Here is a 20,567-nt window from a genome sequence, read left to right on the forward strand (position 1 = left end):
AGTATCCACCAAAAACTAAACAGAACAAAATAAAAAATGTTCATCACTCAGTAGTGGGTGGAGACAAAATTGCAACAATGCTATAAATTCATCCCCAAGCAACTCCCTAGATACACCACAATGAAAACAATCCGCATGGGGAAAGCAAAAAAAAAATCCTTTGGGCAGTGGTGAGATCCACTTGAAAGTAGAAGCCAATAAAAATGGGCCCAGCCTCTCCTGAACATCAGCTAGTTCCATTTCCCTGTGCCATATTATTGACAGCCCTTTTCAACATGAAAAATTTAGAATGGCCATAGACCATAGACCCCTAAAGAGTGGGATAGGAAGATCAAAGCTGTTGGTGGAGATTTATTTATTAATTTAGTTGTTTTTGCAATGGACAGTCTCCAGGAATCAAACCCGGGTCTCCAGCACAGCAGGCTAGAATCCTGCCACTGGGCCACTGGTGCACCATGTTGAGCCACCACTGCACTGCCCTGATATTTCCTTTAGTCACCAATATCTTAGAGCAGCTAGAAGAAAACCTAAAATTGTGAAATTGTAACGCATACCAAACTCTGAAACCTGTTCTACAACTAATTGTTGTGCTGTGCTTTGATATTTATTGCTTTCATGTATGGATGCTATTTTTCGCAAAAAAGAAAAAAAGTCAATTGTGATAATAAATAAATATTTATTTCCTTCTAGCCTCTGGAGAAGCTAGAAGGAAAACTCCAACAGTATGTTATGGTAGCTCATGACAAACTCTGGGATCTGTCCTGTAACTACTTGTAGAGGAGTGATCTGAAAACTGCTTTTTTTTTCTTTGTTACTTTGTATCTGTGTTATATTATACAATTTTAAAAGGTTAAAAAAAGAAAATAGAAGACCAAGTCCATCATGGAATGTATGTCCAGTACCACCTACCATCTCTTCACAGAGGAATAACATCCATAACCTGCATAAGTTCTCTGAAATAGGCAGCTGATGACACTGCTGTAGAATCAATCCGTAGTGCAAGGAAAATCTGGAAAAAAATGACACTACCCTAGGAATGGTGCAAAAATCCATGGCAGGCCATACATTGCCTCATGAGGAAGGACAGGGGAAAATGGGGGTGTTTCTGCCACTGTCTGCCTGCTCACATCCCAGGATTTCCCCAGGAATCTTTCATTTACAGTGCCCAATTGTGAAGGAACCCAGTACGCCCCAGGTGAAAGTTGTGTTTTGAAAGAGTCCCACGGCCCTTGCAATGGGTCCAATAGATGTGCTTGGGCATGCCCAGTAGGGAACAGGAATACTCATTCCTTAAAGACAGGTCACAGTGGTGAGAAAACAGCTTCCCAGATCCAGATGCATGGAGGAGGGAGTTAGAGGCAAGTGTGTCTGCCCAGAAAGCACAGGGTAGACCTGTCCTCCCTGTGAGGACCTCAGGGAAAAGATCTGCCTTCAGAAGCCTGTAGCTGTGCAGGGACCATAAATAGTGTGCCAATTCCTTCAGGTGACATTACCTGCTACAAAGAAAACTATCATGGAGAGTTTAATACTATCCTTATAGAAAATGTTGATAATTTTAGGGAAAAGAATGTGTGGTAAGTTATTGATTGGTACAGGCATAAAAATTAAAAGGTAATTGTTAAATAGAAATGGAATCAGGCATGTTATGTAGATTACAACGATAAATGAAAGTCTGTTATCTTTATATGATAATTCAAAGAATATATAATGAAAGGCAGTGTGTGTGAGTGTGATGCAATGAGGCCATTTTATGTAATGGACTCATGTAAGAGTTTTAATTTAAGTGCAGGAACCTGGACTTTACTGCCACATGACAGGGAGGGATCAAATAGGGTCACTTGGAAGCTGCTCCTTGGGAGGGCCAGGCTTTCCTTTCCTCCTCATTCCCTGAGGATATGGGGCTCTTGTGATGACAAGTTGGGGATTATTGGCCTGAACATTTTCATAAATGTGAACGAAGTGGAAAGAAACGACTTCACAGGGAGAGTGATTGCAAGTTTTTCTACATTTTCAGACACATTCAGAAGATGGTATAATTCCCAAATTTTACATAAAATTTTATGTAAAATGTATATATGTATCAAAATATGCACTTGGTAACAGAAAAAAAAACTTTTCTGAGATTGAATGTTATATACATATATCATAGCACTGCTTATAAAAGATAAAATGACTGTTTTGGGAGTTACTTATTGTGAAAAAGGAAGAGGGAAACCCAGGCAAAGCCACGATGGTCCCTGTCCACCCTCTGCTGGTCACGAGCACCTCCTGCAGCCCAGCCTGCTGTTTCCTGCAGGGGAGGTTTGTGTCTGGGCTCAGACTGACTTTCCCTGGCTGTGTCTCTTGCACAGTAATAGGTGCCTGTGTCCTCGGTGCTCAGGCTGTTCAGCTTTAAATAAACTTCATTCTTGGAGGTGTCCCTGGAGATGCTGATTCGGGACTGAAGAGCTGGGTTCTTATAAGTATCTTCATCATAATCAATACCACCAACCCACTCCAGCCCTTTTCCTGGAGTCTAGCAGATCCAGCCCACACTATAGTCAGTTAAAGAGTCTCCAGAAACAGTGCACGTGAGGAACAGGGTCTGTAATGAATTCACCCATCCAGTTCCCAACTCCCACAACTGCACCTGGTACAGGACACCTGGGAGCAAGGAGAACCACAGTGAGTCATGTTCTCATTTCCATCACCCCATTACCTTCATATCTGCGTCTCTGAGACACTCATATCTGGGAGCTGCCACCAGAAAGAAGAACCACGAGGGTTGCATGTTTGTGTTGATGATGTCCATGATGCCCTGGGAATCTTATCCAGACAGAGTAGGAACCTGAATTTAAGTAAATGTGGACTTTGGTTTCATCTCTTCTCTGAAGTGGTGATTTGCATCTGGGAGGTGATTCTATATGTAAAATGAATGTAGATGAGGGGAGGGCTTTTTATCAGGGCACATTAGGAGAATGATGTTGGCTGAGGCCTGGGACAACAGAGTCTGCTACCGTGGGTCACCTGATTAATCCCTTGTTCCTTTAATTTCAGTCAGGAAAAGTGTTGAATGGGAGATAGAAGGGGCCCAGTGTCAATAAAGGCTTTGGAATGGTTCCAGTGTCCCTACTCCCAGGGATATATACACACACATGCATATGTTAACTTATTTCTGCATGTGTTTATGTACATATATGTTCCATACTCATGAAATATATAACATAAAATATGATTGTATTAGCTGTAAATGTTCCTGTTCAGTGGACAGAAGGATATGTGATGCCACTGTCCAGTTTGTTGATATCATTCTTCAGCTGTAACTTCATGCCTGAAATTTTAGTAAGTTGTCAGTGCTTTTTGCCAGTCAGCCATGGGAGCCAGAAAGGACCATACTTAATTCACAGGTGCTAAAATCAGAGAGCTCAATGTAGCACAGCCCAAGAAGCTCAGCATACCTCACCTCAGCAGTTGCAGCTCACCCCTGGCCTTTGGAGGTTGTTGTAAGCCAGAGGCCTGGAGAAAAGGCAAGCAGAGATCACCCCATGCCTTCCCAAATAAGAATGAACTGCAGTTGAATGTTAGCTGCCTTTTCTGTGAATAGCTAACAAGATAAATCTCCCTTTATTAAAAGCCAATCCATCTCTGGTGTGTTGCATTCCAGCAGCTAGAAGACTAGAACACATTGTTATGAATTCATTTATAGAAATATGTTTGAATCTTGGTTTTCCACATTGTGGGGCATATACAAATCAGTAGAATTACAGGGTTATATGTAATATTATGTTTAAATATTTGAAGAACTGTATGTGTTTTTTTCTGAAGGAATTTGATCATTTATCATCCTCATCAGCAGTGTGACAGGCTTTCCATTTATCATTACTCTCACAATATTGATGATACCCTGATATTTTTTATTCTAGCCATCATAGTGCATGAAGTGGTATTGCATTACAGTTTTGATTTATACATCCCTGATGACAATCCTGTGACACTATTATTCAAGTCACCTAATGCACATGAATATCAAAACCTTCCTCTGCTGAAATGGCCCTCTGGTGAACATTCATATGTGACAGAAATATCTTCTTGTTCTTTGCTCACTTAGAAAGGTCCATCCATATACATCTTCCCCAGACCACTTTTTCACCAATTTTCCAAATATCCTCCTGCCAATTCCTTGACCATCCAGTCACACTGTTAGCAACTGTCCATGAGACAGTGTACAAATGGACCTCTGCACAGGACTCCTTACAAGGAAAATGAACAACCATGTGCACTGCTTGAAGTCCTGCCCTCTAGGAGAATTTCCCCTCACTACTGTCTTTAAGGGCATCCCAGAATGAGATTATAGTACAGCAGCTGGCAACCTCTGGGTATCACTGCCTATGATGCAGAATTATCTTTAAATCAGGCTCACATTTTCTTTTTCTTAATCAATTGAATGTAAAGTACTCTACAAGAGGCCATAGCTCTAGGCTGGTAAAAAGCAAATAATATAACAAGAGTAGAGGACATTGTCATTAGGGAGACTTCCTTATTTAACTTCATTGTGCCTTCCAGACATGCACAAGACCTGTCATTTATACACTATTTCCATTTTATGATGGAGTGCTGCTCTGCAAGCCCAACATTATGGTTTGGTATGTCAGACAATGCCAAGATCATCATAGGTAACTCATGTTTCTTGGCAACTTGGTGGCATATCATTAAGCATTGAGTCTCTACTAAGGTCCAGTAGCCAGCTAAAGCTGTTTCTCAGAAGGAGAGTAGTTTTTGCAGTGGATGGTAAGATTTGCTCCAAAATTCTAAGGCTCTGTGTTCTGATTCTCCTCTAGAGGCCTGTCAAGCCTCCAGACAACATCCTTTTTTGCCACTGACACTTCCAGCACCATCAGACTTGTTGGATCATATGGCCCAAATGGCAGAGCATCTTGCACAGTAGCCTGGGCATGTCACTGTTCCTCCCCTGTATCAGGTCCCCACTCAAAACCAGCAGCTTTTCTGGTTATTCAGTAAATGGTATAGAGAAGCACCAACAAATGAGGAATATGTTGTCACCATAACCCTTAGAGACCATTTAGTTATTTTGCCTCCACTTTGATCATCGGAGGAGCCAGATGCAAGACCTTATCTTTCGTCTTAGAAGAGACATCTTGACATGCCCCACACCACTGTACCTCTAGACATTTCACTGAGGTGGGAGGCCTCTCTGTGTTTGTTGGGTTTTACACCCTTTCCCTGGCATACAGATGCATTGCCAATAAGCCTAGAGTAAGTGATATTTCTTGTTCAGTAGGTTCAATCAACATGACATCATCAATATAATGGACTAGTGTGTTGTATTAAGGCAGGGAGAATTGGTCCATTTCCCTGAGGACAGGATTCTATCATAGGCCTGGATGGTTGTTAAACCTTTGATGCAGTACACAGATGGTATTCCTTTAGTCTTGCCCAATGAATGCAAATTGCTTCTGTAGGTCCTTAATGTCAGCTATTGTGAAAAAATCACTTGCTGGGTCAATAACTATGTGTAAGGTGTCAGGTGATGTGTTGATTTGCACAGCAATGATATGACATCTGGAATGTCAGCTGCAATTGGAGTCACCAGCTCATTAAATTTATGATAATCCACTGTCATCCTCCAAGACCCATCTGTTTTCTTCTCAGACCAAATAAGAGAGTTAATAAGGATGTGGTGGGAATCACCACCCCTACATCCTTCAATTCCTGAAGAGTGGAGGTAATCTCTGCAATCCCTCCAGAAATATGGTATTGAATGTGATTTATTAATTTCTACATAAGGGCAGTTCTAGTGACTTCCATTTGGCCTTTCCTACCATAAAATCCCTCACTCCATGGGAAGATAACCCATCACCATACTCAGTTGCTGAGTATGGTGATTACAATTATGCATACTGAAAATGAAGAAATGACAGAATGAATCTGAGTAGCCACTGATCTTACTGAGAGATTGTCTTGACACTTTTTGCTCTGCTAATGTATGGTAACAGCATTGTAATGACTTAAATACCTTATTCTTCCAGCATGGAATCTCCTAATTGAGTGAGAGGTCAGGTGGGGAATCAGCACTTATGGACATGCAATAAGCGCTGTGTGTCAGTTTTCATGACTGCTGTAACAAACAACCAAAATAATTTACAATACACATTTGTACTTCCTTTATGGCAGTGAGAATTCTAAATTATTTTTGCTGTTGCAAGAGCAAAGGTCTGCTAGGCTTCATTCTCTCTGGATTATTGAGGGAAGAATATGCTTCCTTGACTTTGAGCATGAAGTGATCTATTCTGTGACCTCCTTGGCTCCTTTCCTTTTCTTGGCTCCTTTCCTTGATGATACATAAAGGGAGATGCCACACATGATAGAATTAAGGAAAAGAGGAAGATAAGAAGAGCCAGAAAGAATTGGCTGCAAAACACAGCCTGCTCATCAGAGAAGATGAAATTCCAAGATGAGAAAGAGCTGAAAAGCCAGAAGCTGAAGAATCCTCAGCTAAGCCCTCTTGCAGAGGAATATCTAGCCCAGATTCTCCTGAGTTAAGTATCAACATCAAAAGCATTGGCTCTACCCTTTTGGGAGTCTGCTCCCCCAGGGGACATTTGCCAATATCTGCAGATGTTTTTGGTTGACACACTCAGGGTGAGAGACTACTACTGACATCTAGTGATTAGAGGTCAGGGATGGCACATAGCATCGTCCACCACAAAATATACTCAGATGTCAATAATGCTGAGATTGAGACACTTTCCTATAAGGAGTGTAAGGGAAAGATAAATTTGTGGTCTTTTCTGTTCAACTAATGTTGCCATTGCATGACTTTAGTAGTAAATTGTTGAAATATGCACTGTAGCTGGGAGGATTAGCTATCCTCCCAGAAGGATATATACTTTGATATATTTATCTAGGTCCCAGGAAGATCCTCTCGGGCCCTAACCAGTTCCCAGATGACAATTTGGTTCCAGTCACATAAGGTAATTGGAATTCGGCCACTGTTTTGTAAATTACATGCAAGCAGTAAGGAGAAGGAGGAGGAGGACAAAGAGGAGGGGGAGGAGAACCTCATGAGAGAATGAGAGACAGAATCTCATTAGGAAGAAAAGGAGAGAATCTTAACTGAGAGGAGAGGAAGATGATTTTCTCAGGACTTGTCTAGTCAGATCCCAAAAATGCTGTGTCCAGAAATCCCCAGCACTCTTCTTCGTATGTTGGTGCTATCCTGTCTGGTAATATAACCGTTTCTCATTTTTTAACAACCTTTTAATTACTTTCCTAATAAATTCTGTTTATAGATCACTGTAGTCTGCATTATCTGGGAATCTGTGCCTCTAAATTAAATGGCCATAAGTATCACAAAATGGATTCAGTCAGCAGTATTTGAATTTCAACATGGATTCATAGTAATGTATGTGGAAAAGTCAAGCTTTAGAAAATCTGCATAAAGATACAAACTGGGTTCGGGACATTTTAATGCTTTAGTAGGACCATTCATGAATGATTTGAAGTTGTAGCTTTCCTGTCCCTTTTGCATGCAGAATATTGTTTCAGACTTGAATATTTTAACACCTTGGATTTAACTTCTACTGCTCTAAGACATTTGGGAATTTGTAAGTCAGTAACTGCTTTTCAAGATTTACTTGACATTAATGAAGGCCAAAAACTGTAAAAATCAAAATATGCCATCTCCTTCTTCTTCTGGGCATCATGTTCAATGTTGCAGACATTGGTAGTTGCACTATTGAGGACTTGGGAGCAGCATTTAGCAATATCTGTTGGAAGAGCTCATGGCCTCGATCCAAGTTCCACTAAGAAATTACCAGTGGTTCATAAGCTTTCTACATCAACTAAGAGATAATGTCATTTTTGAAAAAGTCTTAAAATCCCAAGTCAAATAACTAAGAAATTTTTATCTTATTTATCTTAACTAAGAAATGATTTATCTTGTTCTTTGCTTGTGAAGGAATGGGTCAAATGTATGGGACATGTGAGTATTGGGGACATAGAATTAAACAGGGAGAACCTATTCAAGTTACTCTTTGTCTAGAAAGCATTCCATTAGAAAAGGTGAGAGACATGGTTGGAGTATGTCAAAGTGGATGGGCTTTGTTAGTTAAATATAGAAAATATGTCTGCAGAGAGACCAAGCAATTTCTGAAAAGATTAATTGTGAAAAATAATTGGCAGAGCTACAGGGAATACTGTCCATGATGTGGTGTCAAAATGTATTCTTGAAAATCAAGATTTTAATTATCACTCAGTAGCTGAAAAAGCTACAGTCTGTGTGACCTAATAGGAATATAAAAACAGAAGAGGTAAAACAAACAAACAAAAAATATGCTCTGTATAGCCAGTGCTACTGCTGATGGAGACCCAGATCAGTGAGAATGTAACACGTGGGATGAGAAGGTGAAGATGATGTTGATGATGGTGATGATAATCACGGTTATGATGATGGTGATGATGATGATGGTGATGATTAAACAGATTGGAATACTTTAGATGAGAAGTTTTGTCTGAAAGAACATAGCACCACATACTGGGCAGGATAGGAAAAATGGAAAGCCCAGAGGTTTCATAAGAAAGCCTTTCAGTTTGCTGGGTCTCACCCTTGGGGAAAACTGAAGCAGATGACTCTTTCCACCTGACAATAGCGCAGTTTGGCATGGGAATATCTGGCTGGGGTCTATAATACCTAAGTAGACCCTCCTAAAGGGGGGACGGGGAAGGCACCATACAGCCAGGCAAGGAAACAGGCACTGAAAAATTCTGATATGTAAAGCAAAACCTAAGCTAGAGGTCCAGGATAAACGGAATTGAATGTCAAAGAACAGACCACAAAGACTTCCAGCAAGAAAATCCTAGGTAAAAAAGTGAAAACAATCTTCAGGATAAATGAATTAAGGTAATTAAATGCCTAGACACCAGCAAAAAGTAATGAATAATACTAGGAAAATTGAAGATATAGCCCAAAATTCAAAGGAACAAACCAAAATTCAAATGAGATACAGGAGTTGAAAAAATTAATTCCATATGTTCCAACAGACATGGAAAACCTCATCAAAAATCAAACCAGTGAATTGAGGGAAGATATAAAGAAGCCAAGGAATGAAAGAAAAGAAGAAATGAAAAGCCTGAAAAATACAAATCACAGAATTATTGGAATGAAGGCATAGTAGAAGAGATGAAAACACAATGGAAGCCTACAATGACAGATTTCAAGAGGCAGAAGATAGGATTAGTGAACTGAAGGATGGGACATCTGAAATCTGATAAGCAAAAGAAAATATAGGAAAAAGAATGGAAAAACACAAGCAGGGACTCAGGAATTGAATGACAATGTGGAGTGCATGAATATTCATGTAGTGGGTGTCTCAGAAGGAGAAGAGAAAGGAAAAGGAGGAGAAAAACTAATGGGGGAAATTATCACTGAAAATTTCCCAACTCTTATGAAAGACTTGAAATTACAGATCCAAGAAATGGAGCATACCCCAAACAGAATGATCAGAATGGACATACTCTAAGACATTTACCAACTGGAATTTCACATGTCAAAGATAAAGAGAGAATCCTGAAAGCAACAACAAAAAAGCAATCCATTACATACTAAGGAAGCCAATAAGACTATGTATAGATTTCTCAGCAGAAACCATGGAGGCAAAAAGACATTGGGATGATATACTTAAATTACTAAAATAAAAAAAAACTTCCAACCAAGAATTCTAAAACCAACAAAACTGTCCTTCAAATAATGAAGAAAAGATTAAAACCTTTTTCAGACAAAAAATCACTGAGCAAATGTGTGACCAAGAGACTGGCTCTACAAGAAATACTAAAGGGAGGAGTGGAGACAGATATGAAAACACGAGAGAGAGAGAGAGAGAGAGAGAGAGAGAGAGAGAGAGAGAGAGAGAGAGAGAGAGAGAGAGAGAGAGATGTATAGAAGAATGTAAAATGAAGACATTTAGCACAGTAAATTCAAAAAGCAAAATGGTATAAGAAAGTACTGCCAATAAAGGAATAACACTAAATGTTAATGAATTAAATTCCCCAACCAAAAGACACAAACTGGCAGAATGGATTAAAAACAAGACCCATATATATGCTGTCTACAGGAAACATATCTTAGATGCAAGGATAAATATAGGTTGAAAGTGAAAGGTTGGGAAAAGATATTTCATGCCAATTACAATCAGAAAAGAACAGAACTAGCTTTACTAATATCCAAGAAATTAAACTTCATGTGCAAAACAGTTAAAAGATACAAAAAGGACACAATGCATTAATAAATGGAACAATTCAACAAGAAGACATAACAATCATAAATATTTATGCACTGAGCCAAAATGCCCCCAAAATGCATTAGGCAAACACTGAAAAGAGAAATATACATATATATATATATATATATAATAGTTATACACTTCATTTCCCCACTCTCCTCAATGTACAGAACATCTACACAAAGGATCAATGAAGAAACAGAGAATTTAAATAATGCAATCAATAAGATAGACTTAACAGACATTCATAGTATATTATACCCCAAAGCAGCAGGGTATACATTTTTCTCAAGTGTGCATGGATCATTCTCAAGGATAGACCATAAGCTGGGTCAAAAATCAAGTCTCAATAAATTCAAAAGATTGAACTCATGCAAAACATTTTCTCAGATCATAAACGAATGAAGTTGGAAATCAAAAATAGGCAGAGTGCCAGAAAATTCACAAATATATGAAGAGTCAACAATACACCCTTAAACAACCAGAAGTAAGAAATTACAAGAGAAATCAGTAAATATCTCGAGGCAAGTGAAAATGTAAACAGGACATATCAAAATATATGGGATGCAGCAAAAGCAATGCTAAGATGGAAATTTATTGACTAAAATGCCTATACCAAAAAAGAAGAAAGAGAAAAAATCAAGGAATTAACTGTCCACTTAGAAGAACTAGAGAAAGAACAGGAAACTAATGCCACAGCAAGCAAAAGGAATGAGATAATGAAGATTAGAGAAGAAATGAATGAAATTGAGAGCATGAAACAATCGAGAAAATCAACAAAACCAGAAGCTGGTTTTTTGAGAAAATCAGAAGTTTGATGGACCTTTAGCGAGGTTGACAAAAAGAAGAAGTTAGAGGAGGCAAATGAATAAAATCAGGAATGGAAGAGGAGACATAACCACTGACCTAATAGAAATAAAGGAAATAATGAGAGGGTATTATGAACGTCTTTATGCTAATAAACTCGATGATGTAGATGAAATTGAAGTTGTCTAGGACAACTTCCTAGAAAAGCATGAACAACCAACATTGGCTCAAGAAGAAATAGACAACATCAACAAACCAATCACAGGAAAAGGAATTGAATCAGTCATTAAGAAGCTGCCCCAGAAGAAAAGTCCAGGACCAGATGGCTTCAAAAGTGGATTCTACTGAACGTTCAAGAAAGAATTAGTACCAATCCTGCTCAAGCTCTTCAAAAATACTTGAAGAGGAGGGAAAGCTTCCTACCTCATTCTATGAAGCTAACATCACCCTCATACCAAAGCCAGACAAAGATATGACAAAAAAAGAAAACTACAGACAAATCACTTATGAATTTAGATGCAAAACTACTCAACAAAGTTCTTGCAAATCGAATCCAGCAGCATATTAAAAGAATTATACACCATGACCAAGTAGGATTCATCCCAGATGTGCAAGGATGGGTTAACATAAGAAAATCTATTAATGTAATACACAATATGAGCAAATCAAAGCCAAAAACCACATGATCATCTCCATTGATGCAGAAAAGGTATTTGAAAAATTTCAACATCCTTTCCTGTTGAGAACCCTTCAAAGGATAGGAATAGAAGGGAACTTCCTCAACATGATAAAGGGAATACTAAGATCAGGAACAAAGGAAGGATGTCCACTATCACAATTGGTATTCAACGTTGTGTTGGAAAATCAAATTAGAGCAATTAGAAAATAAGGAAAGGAAATGAAAGCCATCAAAATTGAAAAGGAAGAAGTAAAACTCACACTGTTTGCACATGATATGATACTAAGTGTTGAAATCCCTGAAAAATCCACAGCAAAAACTCTAGAGTTAGTAAATTAGTACAACAAAGTGGCAGGTTACAAGATCAATATTCAAAAATTTGTACTGATACTATACACTAGCAATGAACAATCTGAGGGGAAATCATGAAAAAAATTCCATTTACAATTGCAAAGAAAACAATGAAATATTTAGGAATACATTTAACTAAAGAGACAAAAGACCTGTACAGAGAGAACTATAAGAAATTGTTAAGAGAAGTCACAGAAGATCTAAATAAATGGAAGGGTATACCATCTTCATGGACTGGAAAACTAAATATAGTTAAGATGTCTATTTTACCTAAATTGATTTACAGATTCAATGGAATACCAATTGAAATTCCAAAAACTTACTTTTCAGAAATAGAAGAGCCAATAACCAAATTTATCTGGAGGGGCAGGATGCCCCGTATAGCTACAAGTATTCTGAGAAAGAAAAATGAAGTCAGAGGTCTCACATTACCTGACTTAAAGGTGTATTATGAAGCTACAGTCATCAAAAAAGCATGATACTGGCATAAAGATAGATATACTTACCAAAGGAATCGAATAGAGTGTTCAGATACAGACCCTTTCATCTATGGACAATTGGTATTTGATAAGGTAGTCAATCATCTCACCTAGAAAAGAACTGTCTCTTCAATAAATGGTGCCTAGAGAAATGGATATCCACATGCAAAATAATGAAAGAGGATTCATATCTGAAACCCTATACAAAAACTAACTCAAAATGTATCAAATACCTAAACATTAGATGCAAGGCCATAAAACTGTTAGAATAAAATGTAGGGAAATATCTTAAAAATCTTATAATAAGAGGTGTTTTCCTAGACTTTACACACGGAGCATGAGCATTGAAGAAAAAAGAAAGAAATGGGAACTCCTCAAAATTAAACCTTTTTTGCATCAAAGATCTTCATCAATCAAGTAAAAAGACAGCCTACACAATAGTAGACAATATTTGGAAATGATATACCAGATAAATTCAATAACAAAAAGACAGACAACCCAATTGCCAAGTCAGTAAAAGACTTGAAAAGACACTTCTCAGAAGAGGAAATACAATGGCCAAAAGGCACCTGAAATGAGGCTCAACTTCCCTGGCTATTAGGGAACTGCAAATCAAAATGATAATGAGCTATCATCTAACACCCACCAGAATGGCCATTATCAATAAAACTGAAAACGACAAATGCTGGAGAGGATGTGGAGAAAGAGGCAGAATTATCCACTGTTGGTGGGAATGTCAAATGGTACAACTACTATGGAAGCCAGTTTGGCAGTTCCTCAGGAAGCTAAGTATAGAATTGCCATATGACCTGGCAATACAATTGCTAAGTATCTACTCAGAGGACATGAGTGCAAGGACACAAATGAATATTTGCACATCAATGTTTATAGCAGCATTATTTACAATGGTCAAGAGTTGGAAACAGCTAAAATGTCCATCAACAGACAAGTGATTTAACAAGCTGTGGTATATACATATGATGGAATATTATGCAGCTGTAAAATAGAATAAAGTTATGAAGTATGTAACACAATGAGCAGACTTAAAGGATATTATGTTGAGTGCATAGAAACAAAAGGACAGATTAGCCAAAAACAAAAAAAGAACAAATATTGCATGGTCTCACTGATATGAACTAACATTTAGGAATGACCTTGGATAATTTCAGTTAAGGCAGGTCATCAGGTGATAGAAATAGGGTAGATATTGAGTAACTGGAACTGAAGGAATACAGATTGTGCAATGGGTCTGATTGCAAAAATTCAGAAATGAATAGCACAATACTACTTAACTGTAATACAACAATGTTAGAACACTGAATGAAGTTGAATGTGAGAATGATAGAGGGAGGAGGGCTGAGGGCACAAATGAAATCAGAAGATGAGAAAGACTTGAGATGGTGGAATCGAGGAATGCCTAGAGTGTATAATGATAGTGACTAAATGTATAAATTTTAAAATGTTTTGCATGTGAAAGAACAAAGGAATGTCAATAATGCAGGATGTTGAAAGTAGATGGTAATTAATATTTTAAAACTTTACTTATGTGTGAGGCTAAAGCCAAAATGTTTATTTGGCATAAAATTTATATTTTGACTAGTGCATTTCCTAATATAACTAATGTGGACAGCTTAAGTGAACACCACAATACTGGGAACCTTGATTAGGGCATGAGATTTTGTAGGTCTGTGAAGAGTGATGCTCCAATAAATCTGAGTGATTTAAATAGTGTAAAAAAAGTATTTGCAAAGTCTCTCTGGGGTAATGGTGAGAAAGGGGAAAATTCAACTTCTCCAAGGGGAGAATTCTTGATACTCTCTCAGGCAGTGGGGACAACCAAAGTAATATGTTAAGCACCCAATTTTGGGGTTTGTTCATAAGAAACTTAACCCCACAAAGGATAGGCTAAGCCTACTTAAAGTTAGTCCTAATTGTCACCCCCCCAACAGAACCTCTTCTGTTGCTCAGATGTGGCCTGTCTCTCCCAGCCGACATGAACAAACAAATTCACTGCCCTCCCCTTGTCTACATGGGACATAACTGCCAGGGGTGAGGACCTTCCTGGAAACATGGGACAGAAATACTACAAGGAGCTGGGACTCAACATCAAGGGATTGAGAAAGCCTTCTTGACCAAAACAGAAAACGGTGAAATGAAGCAAAATAAAATGTCAATGGCTAAGAGAATCCAGAGATGAGAGATTATCCTGGAGATTATTCTTACACATTAAATAAATATCACTTGTTTAATTTTAAATCTAATGGAGTTTCCCCTACAGGTTTCCTGATTTTTGTACCGATTTCCTGAATTGTTGAGTTCTGTTGACCCCTATTTTCCTTATAGTTTCTCCCTACAACAATGGTATAGTATTCCATCTTTGGATATTGATGATGGACTGTTCCATCTTTGCAAATTGGAAACAAATAACTTGCTCTAAGTTCACTGACAACTTGCTCTAAGTTGACAGATACAAAGGCAGAGTAGAATTTTGCCTTAGTACAGATCATGCCTATAATTGACTTGTATAAGATTTGTTCTATTTTACAGCTTGTATTGAATTTCTATTGTGACTGAAATGTTCTTTGATATTCTGATTAAATGAATTTATTTTGCATATGGAAATATTAAATATGTTGTACAAATTTCAAATACTTAGGTGAAAATATGTCTGTTATTGTTTCTCATTTAGACATGGTTCAAGGGGATTTACGTAGCTGCCAAGCTGAAGGGTGGGCCCTGTGGTAGTTAGAATTAGGTGTCCACTTGGCCAGGTGATGGTGGGCAGTTGTTCTGGTGCTGTGGAATAAAATCATCAGCATGTGAATTTCATTTCTTTTTTATTACACATGCAATTGCCTTCCTCAATGACTTACATTTAATTTGAACAGCTGGAGGTTTAAAATGAGATTTCAAAAGAAAAATAATGAACTCAGAGCCAACATTGTACAGACTGTTTGGAGAAGTAAAGAGGAAAGGGCCTGGGGAAAGTTGTTTGAAACCAGAAGCCAGGAGTTAAATCCAGCAGACATCCCCTTGTGCCTTCCCATTTGACAAGAGGAACTCAGATGAAAGCTAATTGCCTTTCTTTTGGAGAACTGAAAATTTGTTATTAAAATAAATCACATTTTAAAAAAGTGAATCCATTTACTTTGCATTGCACTCCAATAACTTTAGCAAACTAAAAAAAGATCTGTTGGCTTGAATATGTAATAGTATTTGAATAAATCATTTTCCCTAAATTTCTTTATGTTTTAACTGGTTTATAGGTATTTTTGTTGTTTCCAATTTATGGACATTAACAATGCAGTCTGCAATTCATCTTGGACATGGAGTATGCGAGAAAAATATTGTTCTTTCCTTCTAGAAGGAGAAAATAGGGAGCTTGAGAAAATCTGCAAATTATCAAAAGACATTCAAAACATATACTTGAATTCACAGAGCAAATGAAAATCTTAAAATTGAAATAAGGGTTGCTATAAAAAGAAATATGACCAAAGCTAAAGCCTAATTGGTGCAGTTATGATGTGATTCTCAATAGAGTAGTAACAAGTTTAAATAGTTACAATTCATAAATTTCTAAAATGAGTTTAGTAAGGTTGCTAGAGTGAATATCACATGAGTCATTTATAGTCAGTTTTACAAGTTTTCCTCCATAACTATGTGGAATCCACTAAAAAACTAAACATAACAAAACAAACAAAATGTTCACCACTCCCTGCTGCATGGAGAGAATCACGAAAGAATTGTATAAATCTATCCAAAACCAACTTCCTAGATTGACCACAAAGAACAGAATCTGCAGGGGGAAGCAAACAAAACCAAAGTCCTATGGGCAGTGGTGAGATCAAGACAGAGTCCCTCATGGAATGTTTGCAATAAACCTCCCCTCTCTTCACTGAGGAATAAGATCCATAACCTGCAGAAGTTCTCTGAAAGAGACACCTGATGACACTACTATAGAACCAATGCATCTTGGGAGGAAAATCTGGGAAAAATGCCACTACCCTAGGAATGGTGCAAAAATATGTGGTAGATTGTGCATTGATTCAAAAGGAAGGATGGAGCATACAGGTGGTGTTATGAATACTGTCCATCCCAATCATATCTCAGCCTCTCCCCAAGAATTTTGTGTTCACAGAGTCCAACTTGTAAGAAACCAGGAATGCCCAAGGTGAAGGTCATGTTTGAAAGTGTCCCACTGCCCTTACAGTGGGTGCAGTAGGTGTGGTTGGCCCTACCCAGTAGGGAGCAGGAATTCTCATTCCTTAAAGACAAGTCACTGCCTCCCAGATTCAGGTGCAGGGAGGAGGGAGTAAGAGGCAAGTGTGTGTGCCCAGAAAGCACAGGGTAGACCTGCCCTTCCTGTGAGGACCTCAGGGAAGGTCTGCCTTCAGAAGCCTGTAGCCGTGAAGGGACCATAAACAGTGTGTCAAGTTCCTTCAAGTGACATTACCTGCTTCAAAGAAAACTATTATAGTTTAATATTATATTTATAGAATATATTTTGATGATTTTAGGTAAAAAGAATGCATTACAAGTTATTGACTGTTATAGACATAAAAATTAGAGGTATTTATTCATTGTGAACCAGATATTTTTAGATTAAAAAGTTAATTATTAATTCTGAACCTGATATTATTAGATTATAAATTAAATAATATATGTCATGAGCCTGTATGTGTGTGGGTGTGATGCAATGATGGAATTTTATGTAAGGACTTATGATAAGTAAGGATATTAATATAAGTGCAGGGACCTGGTCTTTGAGGCCACGTGAGAGGGAGGATGAAATGGACTCACTTGACGCTGCTCCTTGGGAGAGCCAGACTTTCCCAACTTTTCCACTTCTTCTGAGGTTATAGGGCTCTATATGATGGTAGGTGGGGGATTATTTGATGAACGTTTTCAGAAAAGTGAGTTAAGTTTAAAGAAACATCTTCATGGGAGGGTAAATTCAAGGTTTTTTTTTCACATTTTAGGGCACTTTCTGAATTGAGACAACTCCCACAATTTACATACAGTTTTATTAGATATTTATGTATGCATGTACTCAACATGCGTTTGGAAACTTAAAAAATACTTTTCTGAGTTAAAATGTTATATAAATCATAGCACTGCTTATCAAAGATGGAGTTGCTGTTGTGGGTGTTACTTATTGTGAGGCAAGAAGAGGGAAACCCAGGCAAAGCCACGATGGTCCCTGCATGCCCTCTACTGGTGGCGAGCACCTCCTGCAGCCCAGTGCCCTCTTGCCAGCAGGGGAGGTTTGTGTCTGGGCTCACCCTGACTTCTTCTCACTGTGTCTCTTGCACAGTAATAGGTGCCCGTGTCCTCGGTGCTCAGGCTGTTCAGCTTTAAATAAACTTCATTCTTGGAGGTGTCCCTGGAGATGCTGAGTCGGGACAGAAAAGTTGGTTTCTTGTATGTATCTCCATCATAACCCATGGTACCAAGCCACTCCAGCCCTTTTGCTGGGGCCTGGCGGATGCAACGCACACTATAGTCAGTTAAAGAGAATCCAGAAACCGTGCAGGTGAGGGACAAGGTCTGCGATGGCTTCACCAGTCCAGGTCCCGACTCCCACAACTGCACCTGGGACAGGACACTTGGGAACAAGGAGAACCACAGTGAGTCATGTTCTCATTTCCATCACACCATTACCTTCATATCTGAGTCCCTGAGATGCTCACATCTGGGAGCTGCCACCAGAAAGAAGAAGAAACTTAAGCATTCCATATTCATGTTGATGATGTCGGTGATGCCTAGGGAATCTTATCCAGATTGAGGAGGAACCTGAATTTAAGTAAACATTTGCTTTGCGTTCATCTGTTTACCAAAGTGGCAATTTGCATTTGGGAGGTGACTCTGTATGTAAAATGAAAGCAGATGAGGGGAGGTCCTTTTATTAGGACACTCTGGGTCAAGGATGCAGTCTGAGATCTGTGATTGCACAGTTCTCTCCTTTGGGTCCTTGCACTAATCCCTTGTTCCTTTGCTTTCAGGCAGGAAAAGTGTTGAATGAGGAGGTATAAGGGGCCAAGGATCTATAATGGCTCTGGAAATATGGAAATAGTGTCCCAAACCCCAGAGATATACGTATAAACATTAATACATACATACACACACTTGTGCTTGTGTTTATGTGCATGTATATTCCTTACATATGGCATATATAAAATAAAATATGATTATATTCCATATCAATGTTGGTTTTCAGTGGAGGTTAGGATGCTTGACATCACCTCTCTAGTTTTTTTTTTTTTATCAATTTTCATTTGCAACTTCTTGTGTGAAATTTTAGTAAGTTGTCAATGCTTTTTCTGATCCCATGGGAATAAGAAAGGACCTCTGTGTTCCCACACCTCTCACAGCCATCACTGCAGAAGCACTAGTTAGCCTGACCCTTCCTTGAAATGTCACACCTGTGCTTGGGGTTGGTCAAAACCATTCACCATTTCTAAACATGTGTATCCAAATTATCATTTCCAGGATACAGGTTGAAAGCCAACTGCAAATTGACCTTTCATCAATTTTAGTTAATAGTTAAATAATAAACATAAGGACCTGGCCTGGATATGAAAATCAGTATGATATTGGAAAGTATTGGGGACAATTGCGATCATGATAAATCATGTTCAAAACTAAGGATCTGATGCATGAGACATTCAGAATTTCCATGCATGCAGGTGCTGTGATGGGATGTGCTTGCAGGAAAATGAAAACAACATGGGGAGTAAATTTTGTCATTGTAAGCACATTGTACTTGATGGTAAAATGCATATTTCATGCATGCCATATTTCACCTTCTCCCTGTTTGGTACATTGACTGTGAAGTTGGCATTTGGTAACATTAATTTATGTGAATAACTTTTTGTTCTTATTGTTTGTTTCATAAAATGTCATAGCTTTTATTTATTGATGACACAATAGTCACATTAATTATATGATGTGTACAAACAGCCATTTGCATTTCCAAATGAGTCCTCAGAGGACAGAATTTAGCATCAGATTCAGTTGGTGAATGAGGATGGACCCTCAGCATTTCCCAGGAGCCTGCAGAAGCCACTGCCTTAGCCACACCCTGAGCTCCAAGTAAGGGGTCTGAGAATTGTAATGTAGATGACAATATCTGCATCATCCATTGTCAGGGAACAGAAGGGGCAAAGGGAGATGTGATAACAAAGATTAGGGGAAAACAGATTATCAGACAATCAGATCAGTGCTGTGTCTGAAGTACACACTTCAGTCTGAGTAGGCACACAAGTTGAAATCCACTAAAATCTAGAACCTAGAATAACTATCTTTTGGTTCTCATATAAATCTGAATGATTTTCCAAATGTGTAATCTTATTCGGTTCCCTTCCTTCCATCTCCATGTAAAAGACTCACCAGGCTGCCTTGAACGACTCAGAATTTTGAACTGGGATGATATCGGCAGATATTTATGCTTTCATGAGGATGAGCTGGCTGAGTTTGCCTGTGACTGTGCTTCCATGTATTGCAGCAAAAGTTTTCTAATTCATGATATTAGTGACAGGAACAGAAAGATTAATTTAGAGATGCTCTCTGGGGAAACAATTAGCTTGAGAGGAAACCCCAGACCCTAACAGGACACCAGCCCTTAGCCATCTCCCTGCACCTGCTCTTGTAACTGATCCTTGTGCTCAGTGGGTCATAAACAGCCCACCAGCCACCCCACAGGGGAGGTTTATGTCTGGGTCACCACTGCATTACCCTCACTGGGACTCTCACACCTTAATAAATGGTCATTTCCTCAGGTGTCATGGTGTTCATTTGCAGATTCAGCTGATCATCTGCATTGTCCCTGGAACTGGTGAACCTGCCCTTCCAGAGCCTGCATAGTACATAGAACCACCACCACCACTAACAGACAAACTCCACCCCCTCTCTGAACTTGCCTGTCCTAAGGCACATCATTAAGAGTGAATCCTATGGCTGCACCTCACTGGTGCA

Source organism: Tamandua tetradactyla, chromosome 3 (assembly GCF_023851605.1).
Source record: "Tamandua tetradactyla isolate mTamTet1 chromosome 3, mTamTet1.pri, whole genome shotgun sequence".
Taxonomy (NCBI): domain Eukaryota; kingdom Metazoa; phylum Chordata; class Mammalia; order Pilosa; family Myrmecophagidae; genus Tamandua; species Tamandua tetradactyla.